Source organism: Dermochelys coriacea, chromosome 2, assembly GCF_009764565.3.
Source record: "Dermochelys coriacea isolate rDerCor1 chromosome 2, rDerCor1.pri.v4, whole genome shotgun sequence".
NCBI classification, from domain to species: Eukaryota; Metazoa; Chordata; order Testudines; family Dermochelyidae; genus Dermochelys; species Dermochelys coriacea.
The window spans coordinates 178294137-178304053 of record NC_050069.1 but is presented as its reverse complement, the minus strand read 5'-3'; the positions used below and the strand labels follow the sequence as shown (position 1 = coordinate 178304053).

General features: G+C 40.1%; 1 long non-coding RNA gene across 1 annotated transcript; it reads right to left on the bottom strand.

Annotated features, from left to right (window-relative positions):
- Positions 1-4219: 4219 nt before the first annotated feature.
- On the bottom strand, positions 4220-8588 carry LOC122458884. The gene is made up of 3 exons (XR_006279196.1): positions 8406-8588; positions 6929-8221; positions 4220-5142 (listed from the first exon to the last, which is right to left on the bottom strand). It is a non-coding gene; the product is annotated as an uncharacterized LOC122458884 (long non-coding RNA).
- Between the last annotated feature and the right edge of the window lie 1329 nt (positions 8589-9917).

The following is a 9917-nucleotide window of genomic DNA, read 5'->3' as shown; positions in this document are numbered from 1 at the left end:
AACGGGTGCTTAGAAAAGGACTGTGTCGTACAGCAAGATAAAATAAGATGTGTGAATCGGAGAAGGGAGAAATGAGGGGGAAAAGGTAAGGCACGTGGCTTAGGAAGAGTTTGTGGTGTGGAGATGGTCCTGGTCAGTAAGATTTGAGAAGAGAGAGAGAGAGAGAGAGAGAGAGTGTGTGTGTGTGTGTGTGTGTGTGTGTGTGATTGTGGTTTGAAAAGGGGAATGAAACGCTTTAGTTTGGTATAGTAAAGACAGGAAGCCAATAGAGGGATTCAAGAATTGAGGTGGCTGGAGCAGTGGGAGAAGAAAGGTGACTCTAGTAGTGTGGTTTTTCACACAGATTTCAGATAGGAAAGGCGCACAGATGAGTGAATAGACATTATGTAGGAAAGACTGTCAGGAGAGAGTTATAGTTAGTCAAGGATATAGGAATTAGGAGCAATGTTCCCTCTAATTTCTTTACCTCCATATTGGTGCACATAACATTCATTCCACACATGGATATAATATGCGGCGGGGTGGAGTTGAGAATTTGGAGTATGAAAGGGGGCTCAGGGCTGGGGCAGAGGGTTGGGGTGCAGGGGGGTGAGGGCATGCTGGGGGTTTGGGGTGCAGGAGGAGGCTCAGGGCTAGGGTAGAGGGTTGGGCTTGAGGTGCAGGGGGATGAGGGCTCTGGCTGGGGGGTGATGCTGGGGATGAGGGGTTTGGGGTTCAGGCTGCCCTGGGGCCAGAGAACTTCCCAGGGGGAGTTCTCTGGCCACAGCCTTCTCCGTGCTGGCAGCAGCTCTGGGGCCAGAGGAGAAGTCCATGGCAGCCCTGTACGCCCCAACTTGCTCCCCTCCCCGTCTGCACACCTGCATGACCCTTTATAGCCTGCTGTGTGATGGCACAGTTTAGTGGGAATTTAGATTAGGAGGGGGAAAATAAAAGTTGTTTGAAATGGGAACTGGACTTGCAAGCAGAAATGCCAGAGGCAGCTAGAGATAAAAGACTAAATGAAGCAGCTGAGTGCAAAGAAGTAGAAGATACTGGAACAAATGATTAAATAATCAATTTGTAAGCCCCTAAAGGATAACAGATTATAAGTAATAGCCAACATGGATTTGTCGAGAACAAATCATGCCAAATCAGTCCAATTTCCTTTTCTGACTGGGTTACTGATCTAGTGGAAAAGGGGAAAGCTGTATATGTGATACATCTTGATTTTAGTAAGGCTTTTGATACACTCCCACATGACATTCTCATAAACTAGGGAAACCTGGTTCAGATAAAATTATTATAAAGTGGGTGCAAGACCATACTAAAAGAGTAGTTATTAATGACTTTTTACCAAAACGGGAGTGATGTATCTAGTGGGGGTCCCACAGAGGTCTGTCTGGGTCTGATATTATGCATTATTTTTATTAATGACTTGGATAATAGAGTAGAAAGTATGCTGATGACACCAACCTGGGAGGGGCTGCAATAGCTTTGGAGGACAAGATTATAATTTAAAATCACCTTGACAAATTGGTCTGAAATCAATAAGGTGAAATTCAATAAAGACAAGTGCAAAATCACTTCGGAAGGAAAAATCAAATGCACAACTATAAAATGGGGAATAACTGGCTAGGCAGTAGTACTGCTGAAAAGAATAGTGGATGACATATTGAATATGAGCCAAGGGTGTGTTGCAGTTGTGAAAACACTACTGTTCTATATTAACAGAAGTCTAATTTGTAAGACCTGCGGTAATTATCCCACACTACTTGGCACAGGTGAGGCCTCAGCTGGAGTACTGTGTCCAGTTCAGCAAATGTGGACAAATTGAAGGGAATTCAGAGAAGAGCTACAACGATATGCTTTGGAAAACATTACCTATGAGGAAAGGTTTTTAAAAAAAAAAAACAAAAAAAAAAACACAACCAAACTGGGTATGTCTAGTCTTGAGAAAAGAAGACTGAGGGGGGAACCTGATAACATTATTCAAATAGGTTAAGGGCTGTTATAAAGAGGATGGGTATCAATCATTCTCCATGTCCATTGAAGGAAGGACAAGAAGTAGTGGGCAAAATCTGCAGCGAGTGAGATTTAGATTATATATTAGGAAAAACTTTAACTATAAAGATAGTTAAGCACTGGAATAGGTTTTTCAAGGAGGTTGTGGAATCCCCATCATTGGAGGTTTTCAAGATGTTAGACCAACACCTGTCAAGGTTAGTTTAGGTCTTGCCTCAATTCAGGGGGCTGGACTAGATGACCTCTCAAGGTATCCTCCAGCCGTACAGTATTATGATTCTGTGATTTGGGAATCAGCAGCATAGAGGTGGTAGCTGAAGCCAGGAGAGAAGATCAGACACAGAGGAGGACAGGAAAACTAGAACAGAAAAGTGGGGTGGGGGAGGAAGAAAGACTGAGATTTAATTAAAGATGCTGAAAGTAGTGCTAGGCAAACTTGGAGGAAAAATAATACACAGACGAGAAACTGTCTGAAAGGGAGCAGCAGACATGCTTCACTTAAGCAAGTGCTTAATTCCCATTGACACTTAAAGTTAAACATGTGATTTAGTGCTGTTCTGAGGAAGAACAGTTTCCTGAACTGGAACCTTAGTAGTTATACGATTGTCATCCATTTGTGATTATAATTTACAAGGATTTTGGTAGAAACCAATAGAAAATCTGTCTGGTCATGGACTTATTTTTAAGAAGGTTCTAGCTTCCTATAGCTCTTCTGTTGTGCAATTTATTTCTGTTTTCCTCTCATCACATCATGTGTCCAATTTTCCCAGACAATTAATTTTAAACTGATCATGGGGAATACTAAACTTTTTAAAAAACTAATATTGTTTATTTTTGCCAAACTCTCAAGTGGTTTTCAGCATTATTATAACAACACAGTCAGGCATAATGGGCCTGACAACATCTGTTGTCATAGCTAGTCCCAAGCAGCTACAAAACAGCCATAAACTCCCTGGCATGGCGAGGGCCTCTTCCATCATGCACAGACCCAGCTCTAACCCTGCACCTAAGAGAAATGCCAGGGGGTAGGCCTTGAGTGGAAGGATGTGTAGCCAGTGTTCTTACGTTCCACATTTGCTAGCTGCTGCAAGGTCCTCAAAGGCCATGACAGCCAAGCTGCAAGTTAAGGCTGATCAAGTATGTGCTGGGGACTTCACTAGCTCTCAGTAGCACCAGAATATAGGAAGTGAAAGCCACCACCACCTTTAGTACCTGTGCTGGCCTCTGCACTAGTGCAAGGATGAATCAGATCCAATGTTACTGAGAAGACAGCTGGACTTTTCATCTTCTGGTTGAATGTGTTTGCTTGTATATTGGCCTTTTTGTTGGTTTGCTTGAATTTGGAAAAAATGCAAACAATAGACCATGTGCACTGCAACTTAATATGCTGACTGAGCAATGGGAAAGAATGAGATGTGCTGGATCACAGAAAAAGGGCAAAGGTGAAATTAATGGACTGCACCTCTGCATATCACTGCTTTCAAAGTGACAGCCCCAGATGAGAAGTTTATGAAAGGCAATCTAAAGGGAAAAATAGAAAAGTTAGTTATAAGTTGTATGGAGAGTCATAGTCAGAGATTCACAGATTCTAAGGCCAGAAGGGACCATTGTGATCATCTAGTCTGACCTATTTAACGAAGGTCATAGAATTTCCCCAAAATAATTCTGAGCATATATTTTAGCAAAAAAAGGGCAATTGATGGAGAATCCATCACAACTCTTGAAAAATTGTCTCAATGGTTAATTACCCTATTAAAAACTTATGCCTTATTTCCAGTCAGAATTTGTCTAGCTTCAACTTCCAGCCACTGGATTGTTATACCTTTCTGCGCTAGACTGAAGAACCCATTATTAAATATTTGTTCCCCATGTAGGTACTTGTAGACTGTGATCAAGTCACCCCTTAACCTTTTCTTTGTGAAGCTAAATTGATTGAGCTCCTTGTGTCAGTAAGGCATGTTTTCTAATCTGTTAATCATTCTCATGGCTCTTCTCTGAACTGTCTCCAATTAAACAATATGCTTGAATTGTGAACACCAGAACTGGATGCAGTATTCTAGCAGAGGTTATACCAGTATCACTTCCAGAGGAAAAATAACCTGTTTTACTTCTACTTGAGATTCTTGTGTTTATGCATCCCAGAATGACACTTTTTTTGGCCATACCCTCACCCTGGGAGCTCATGTTCAGCTGAATAGCTACCATGACCCCTCAAATCTTTTTCAGAGTCTTGGCTTCCCAGGATAGAGTCCCTCATCCTAGAAGTATGGCCTACATTCTTTGTTCCTAGATGTGTACATTTATATTTAGCCATATTAAAATGCATATTGTTTGCTTGAACTCAGTTCATCAAGCGATTCAGGTTGCTCTGTATCAGTGACCTCTGTAGTCTTCATTATTTACCACTCTGCAAATTTTTGTGTCATCTGCAAACTTTATCATTTTGTTTTCTCCCATGTCAATGTACATATAGTCTCCTATCACCTAAGTTCAAACATGATCATGGCAAAGACAAAAGAATTTCGTTGTTTTTGTGTTAGCACCCAAAAGCTCCACTTAGGATTACCCTAAGTGTCTTATCCTTTTTTTGGGTTAATGGGCCCATTAGAAAAGATCACTGCCAATGCAGGGATAGACTTTTCACCTTAATATAAAGCAGGAAATCACTCTTGACTTATTTGTGAGAAGTATGTTAAATGCATGATCATCAAGAATTCATAGGACTTGCTTTGATTGGGTTCTGTAGGGAACTAGCAGCACGTGGGAGATTAAATAAACCGGGAAGGTATATTGATGATATATTTTTATCTAACTCAAACATTTCCCTAATATTAGTATATAAAGAAATACTGGACTTTGGGAAAGCATCTGGATTCAAATTAAATGAGGTCAAATCTGAAACCCTAGGTATAAATGTGCAAGACTCTGAAAAGTCTTTCCTCTAGAAAACATTTGGGTACAAATGGGAAGCTCTGTCTGTATGATATCTGAGAACTCAATTCTCAATCTAGAAGAATGCTATGAAATTAGATGTAAATTCCTACTTTGTCAAATAAAATGAGATCTGCCATGGTGGAGAAAGTATGCAAATTTCTTGGTTAGGAAGGACAGTCCCAGTCAAAAATATTTTGTCAAGGATATCTTTCTTTTTTCTAAAAAAAAGGAGTACTTGTGGCACTTAGAGACTAACAAATTTATTTGAGCATGAGCTTTCGTGAGCTACAGCTCACTTCATTGGATGCATTTGGTGGAAAATACAGAGGAGAGATTTACACACACACACACACCATGAAACAATGGGTTTTATCATTCACACTGTAAGGAGAGTGATCACTTAAGATGAGCCATCACCAGCAGCGGGGGGAGGAAAACCTTTCATGGTGACAAGCAAGGTAGGCTATTTCCAGCAGTTAACAAGAACATCTGAGGAACAGTGGGGGGTGGGGTGGGGGGGAGAAATAACATGGGGAAATAGTTTTACTTTGTGTAATGACTCATCCATTCCCAGTCTCTATTCAAGCTTAAGTTAATTGTATCCAGTTTGCAAATTAATTCCAATTCAGCAGTCTCTCGTTGGAGTCTGTTTTTGAAGCTTTTTTGTTGAAGTATAGCCACTCTTAGGTCTGTAATCGAGTGACCAGAGAGATTGAAGTGTTCTCCAACTGGTTTTTGAATGTTATAATTCTTGACGTCCAATTTGTGTCCATTTATTCTTTTACGTAGAGACTGTCCAGTTTGACCAATGTATATGGCAGAGGGGCAGTGCTGGCTCATGATGGCATATATCACATCGGTAAATGCGCAGGTGAACTGTGGCTGATGTGATTAGGCCCTATGATAGTGTCCCCTGACTAGATATGTGGACAGAGTTGGCAACGGGCTTTGTTGCAAGGATAGGTTCCTGGGTTAGTGGTTCTGTTGTGTGGTGTGTGGTTGCTGGTGAGTATTTGCTTCAGGTTTGGGGGGCTGTCTGTAAGCAAGGACTGGCCTGTCTCCCAAGATCTGCGAGAGTGATGGGTCGTCCTTCAGGATAGGTTGTAGATCCTTGATGATGCGTTGGAAAGGTTTTAGTTGGGGGCTGAAGGTGATGGCTAGTGGCGTTCTGTTATTTTCTTTGTTGGGCCTGTCCTGTAGTAGGCGACTTCTGGGTACTCTTCTGGCTCTATCAATCTGTTTCTTCACTTCAGCAGGTGCGAATTGTAGTTGTAGGAATGCATGATAGAGATCTTGTAGGTGTTTGTGTCTGTCTGTGGGATTGGAGCAAATGTGGTTATATCATAGAGCTTGGCTGTAGACAATGGATCGTGTGGTAGATCAGGATGAAAGCTAGAGGCATCCCACCATCAACCTCAGCCTGGACCAGTCCACACAAGAGATCCACTTCCTGGACACTACGGTGCTAATAAACAATGGTCACATAAACACCAGCCTATATCAGAAACCTACTGACCGCTATTCCTACCTCCATGCCTCTAGCTTTCATCCAGATCACACCACACGATCCATTGTCTACAGCCAAGCTCTACAAATAGAGACTGGGAATGGATGAGTCATTACACAAAGTAAAACTATTTCCCCATGTTATTTCTCCCCCCCACCAACCCCCCCACTGTTCCTCAGATGTTCTTGTTAACTGCTGGAAATAGCCTACTTTGCTTGTCACCATGAAAAGTTTTCCTCCCTCCCCCCTCCCCTGCTGCTAGCTCACCTTAAGTGATCACTCTCCTTACAGTGTGTATGATAAAACCCATTGTTTCATGTTCTCTGTGTGTGTGTAAATCTCCCCTCTGTATCTTCCACCAAATGCATCCGATGAAATGAGCTGTAGCTCACAAAAGCTTATGCTCAAATTTGTTAGTCTTTAAGGTGCCACACATACTCCTTTTCTTTTTGCGAATACAGATTAAAATGGCTGCCACTCTGAAACCTTTCTTGTTTCTAAATCTTTCTGTGATTGTCCCAGATAAAATTCTAGCACGAACACAGAGGATGGTGTTAACATTTATATGGAATAAGGAAAGACCTTGAGTGAGTGCAGATACTTTGTACACCCCTATTAAGCAGGCTGGACTAGCTTTTCCAAATGTTGCATCATGCTAACCATCTCAAAGCCATAATGCATTGGAGCAGTTTTCCCAGCAAAACACAAGCTTTATTGAACCAAATAATTATTGCAGTATAAATATTGCTAGGCTATTAGGGGCTAATAAAAAATCATGCCCTCCAGAAGTATGTACACATCCTTTAGCAAAAGCTACTCTCTGGGTTTGGGATAGAACTTGACATAAGTTCTTTTGCCTCACTAGTGATACCTATTGCAAATAATTCACATCTTAACCCAAATCATGAACCAGAGAGTTTAAGATATTAGGAGAAACATGGCCTACATAGGGCTGGTCATTTATTCAGTGAAGAAGCATTTCTAACTTTAACTTGCCCATTCTATGAATCATTACTATCAAGTTAGGCATTTTTTTTCTCAACTTTCGAGGAAAAGTGAACTTCAATAGAAGTGATGCCAGCTGGTCAAATTCTGTTTTTTTGTTTCTTTAATTATCAACTTTTGCAGACAACTTTCCTAACCCCCTTCTCCCTGCCCCCACCCAAAAAAAAAAGTTCATAGGACACACTGGAAAAGGATCTGGATAGACAGATTATCTGAAAAGAATGGGATTTGATCTGGAAAAAGAGGCACGGCAAACTCAGACTATAGCATGATAAAAGAAAATATCTGTAAGATACTATTTCAGTGGTACCTCACACCACTTAGGTTAAAATATGAATGAGGAAAGTGTTGGAGAAATTGTGGTGAAAGATTTTATGCATATACAGTGGATGTGTCCAGTCAGAGTACTTGGATACAGTCTATAACCAAATATTACAAATTATTGGATTATTTGTTGCCAAATGATTCTTTGGTAATCCTGGGGCTTCATGATGGAAATGACTATGCACAATGAAAGAATTGATCTCTTATTTGCTAGTAGCTGGTAGCCTACTGAGAGCCTCTCATTGGAAAAAGAAATAGTGCAACTCAGGATGGCTCAGAAAAATGTGAGATTGTGGAAAAATTAATGTAACAACTATGTATTGAGCAAAATAGAGGACAAAAATACTCTAGATATTGGTTTACCATTTTTTCAATATTCAAAGTACACTCACCTGCAAAACCAACCATCATACCTGTCCAGTTTTTTTGAATATTGTTTGACAGACATACCTGATTTGAGAGTAGCAGCCGTGTTAGTCTGTATTCGCAAAAAGAAAAGGAGTACCGGTGGCACCTTAGAGACTAACAAATTTATTAGAGCATAAGCTTTCGTGAGCTACAGCTAAAGCTTATGCTCTAATAAATTTGTTAGTCTCTAAGGTGCCACCGGTACTCCTTTTCTTTTTGCGAATACCTGATTTGTTAAGTGTGTAACTAGAGATTTCACTCAATTTAAGAAAATCAGCAGAAACAGCATGCTTTGGGTAACAGAATGATGTTCACTCTGTAATATGTAATGCACTCTAAAATAAAGAGATCTGCTGTTTATATTACTGTTTTCAGAGTAGCAGCCGTGTTAGTCTGTATTCGCAAAAAGAAAAGGAGTACTTGTGGCACCTTAGAGACTAACAAATTTATTAGAGCATAAGCTTTCGTGAGCTAGCTCCTTTTCTTTTTATATTATTGTGTAATGCTTCTCTAAACAAAAGCTCACTATTGTAATCGTTATTTTGTCTGTCTACAGAGCAAGGATTTGAAAAATCTGTTAAAACTTAACACATCCCCAATTTTTAAAAAGAGGCAGAATACACTTCCTTCCTAGAGGAGGTGTCACATCTATGGCTGTGTATCTTACTGTATTCCATAACTTCACAGCACCAAGAAATGGCCTCCCTAATACAAAAATCCTGGGTGTGAGAATGTTTGTTTGGCTTTACTTAATATCATATTATGAAACCTTGACAATGATAAAGGACTATTGGGGTTGGTTTGCAGAACGAACAGAACCCAGTGAATCAGTAAGGATAGCAGCAGCCAAGAGAACAGCACTGCCTGTGTGAGGTTTATTTAAAAGTGAACAATAGCAAGGTAGCGAGACACTGAATCCTAATGGTGCCCTATTTCCCCTACTGTGAATGAAAAACAAAACCTGTCCATAACTGGTTTTCATTTTAATAAAATCAACTGTGCACCAGCAATTGAGGTTTACCATGAATGGCAGCACTGCACCCTATCTCTATGGAAAAGCTGACTGTTTCACCCCTCACTTGTCAGCAAGTAGCACAGAATTTAAAATTATCCCACCCTAATGCTAAATTCTTGCAAAAAATCATCTTCTTAGAGGAACTACAGGGATTTATCCCATGAATTTCTCTCTTCTGGCCCTGGAAACAGTACACCAAAGGCAAGAAAAATATTATGAAAACACTTGTGTGATTCATTTCATTGATATGTTCAATATTTCATAGGCGTAGAGAAATCCTTACCAAATCAAGTTTTTCATCTTTTTCTTATGCTATCGTGTAATGTAACTTTTGCCTCATTGAACCTGACACTTCAAGTGTCTTTTCTATGTGACAGTGTGCTTTTTATTTCTCTTTCTTTAGTCACTGCAGAAAATTAAACACTAAACTACAAATCCATTTTTAAAAGCTTTCAGTGATTTTTCTGATTAAGAAGAACAGTACTCAGAGAGGACTGATATGTTCACAACAGGAAGAACGCTTCATTGCAGTAATCTTGCAACTTTTTGAATACATAATTAGATCCTGCCCCCATTCTTAAAAGAAAAACATGTAACTTGCAACTGACTGCAAGCTTTTTGGGGCAGCAACTGGAAAAGTTATAATAATACAATATCTCTTCCATCTCCAACTGTTGTGATTTTGTGAAGTCTAAGAACTTGTCACTATGAGATTATACACAC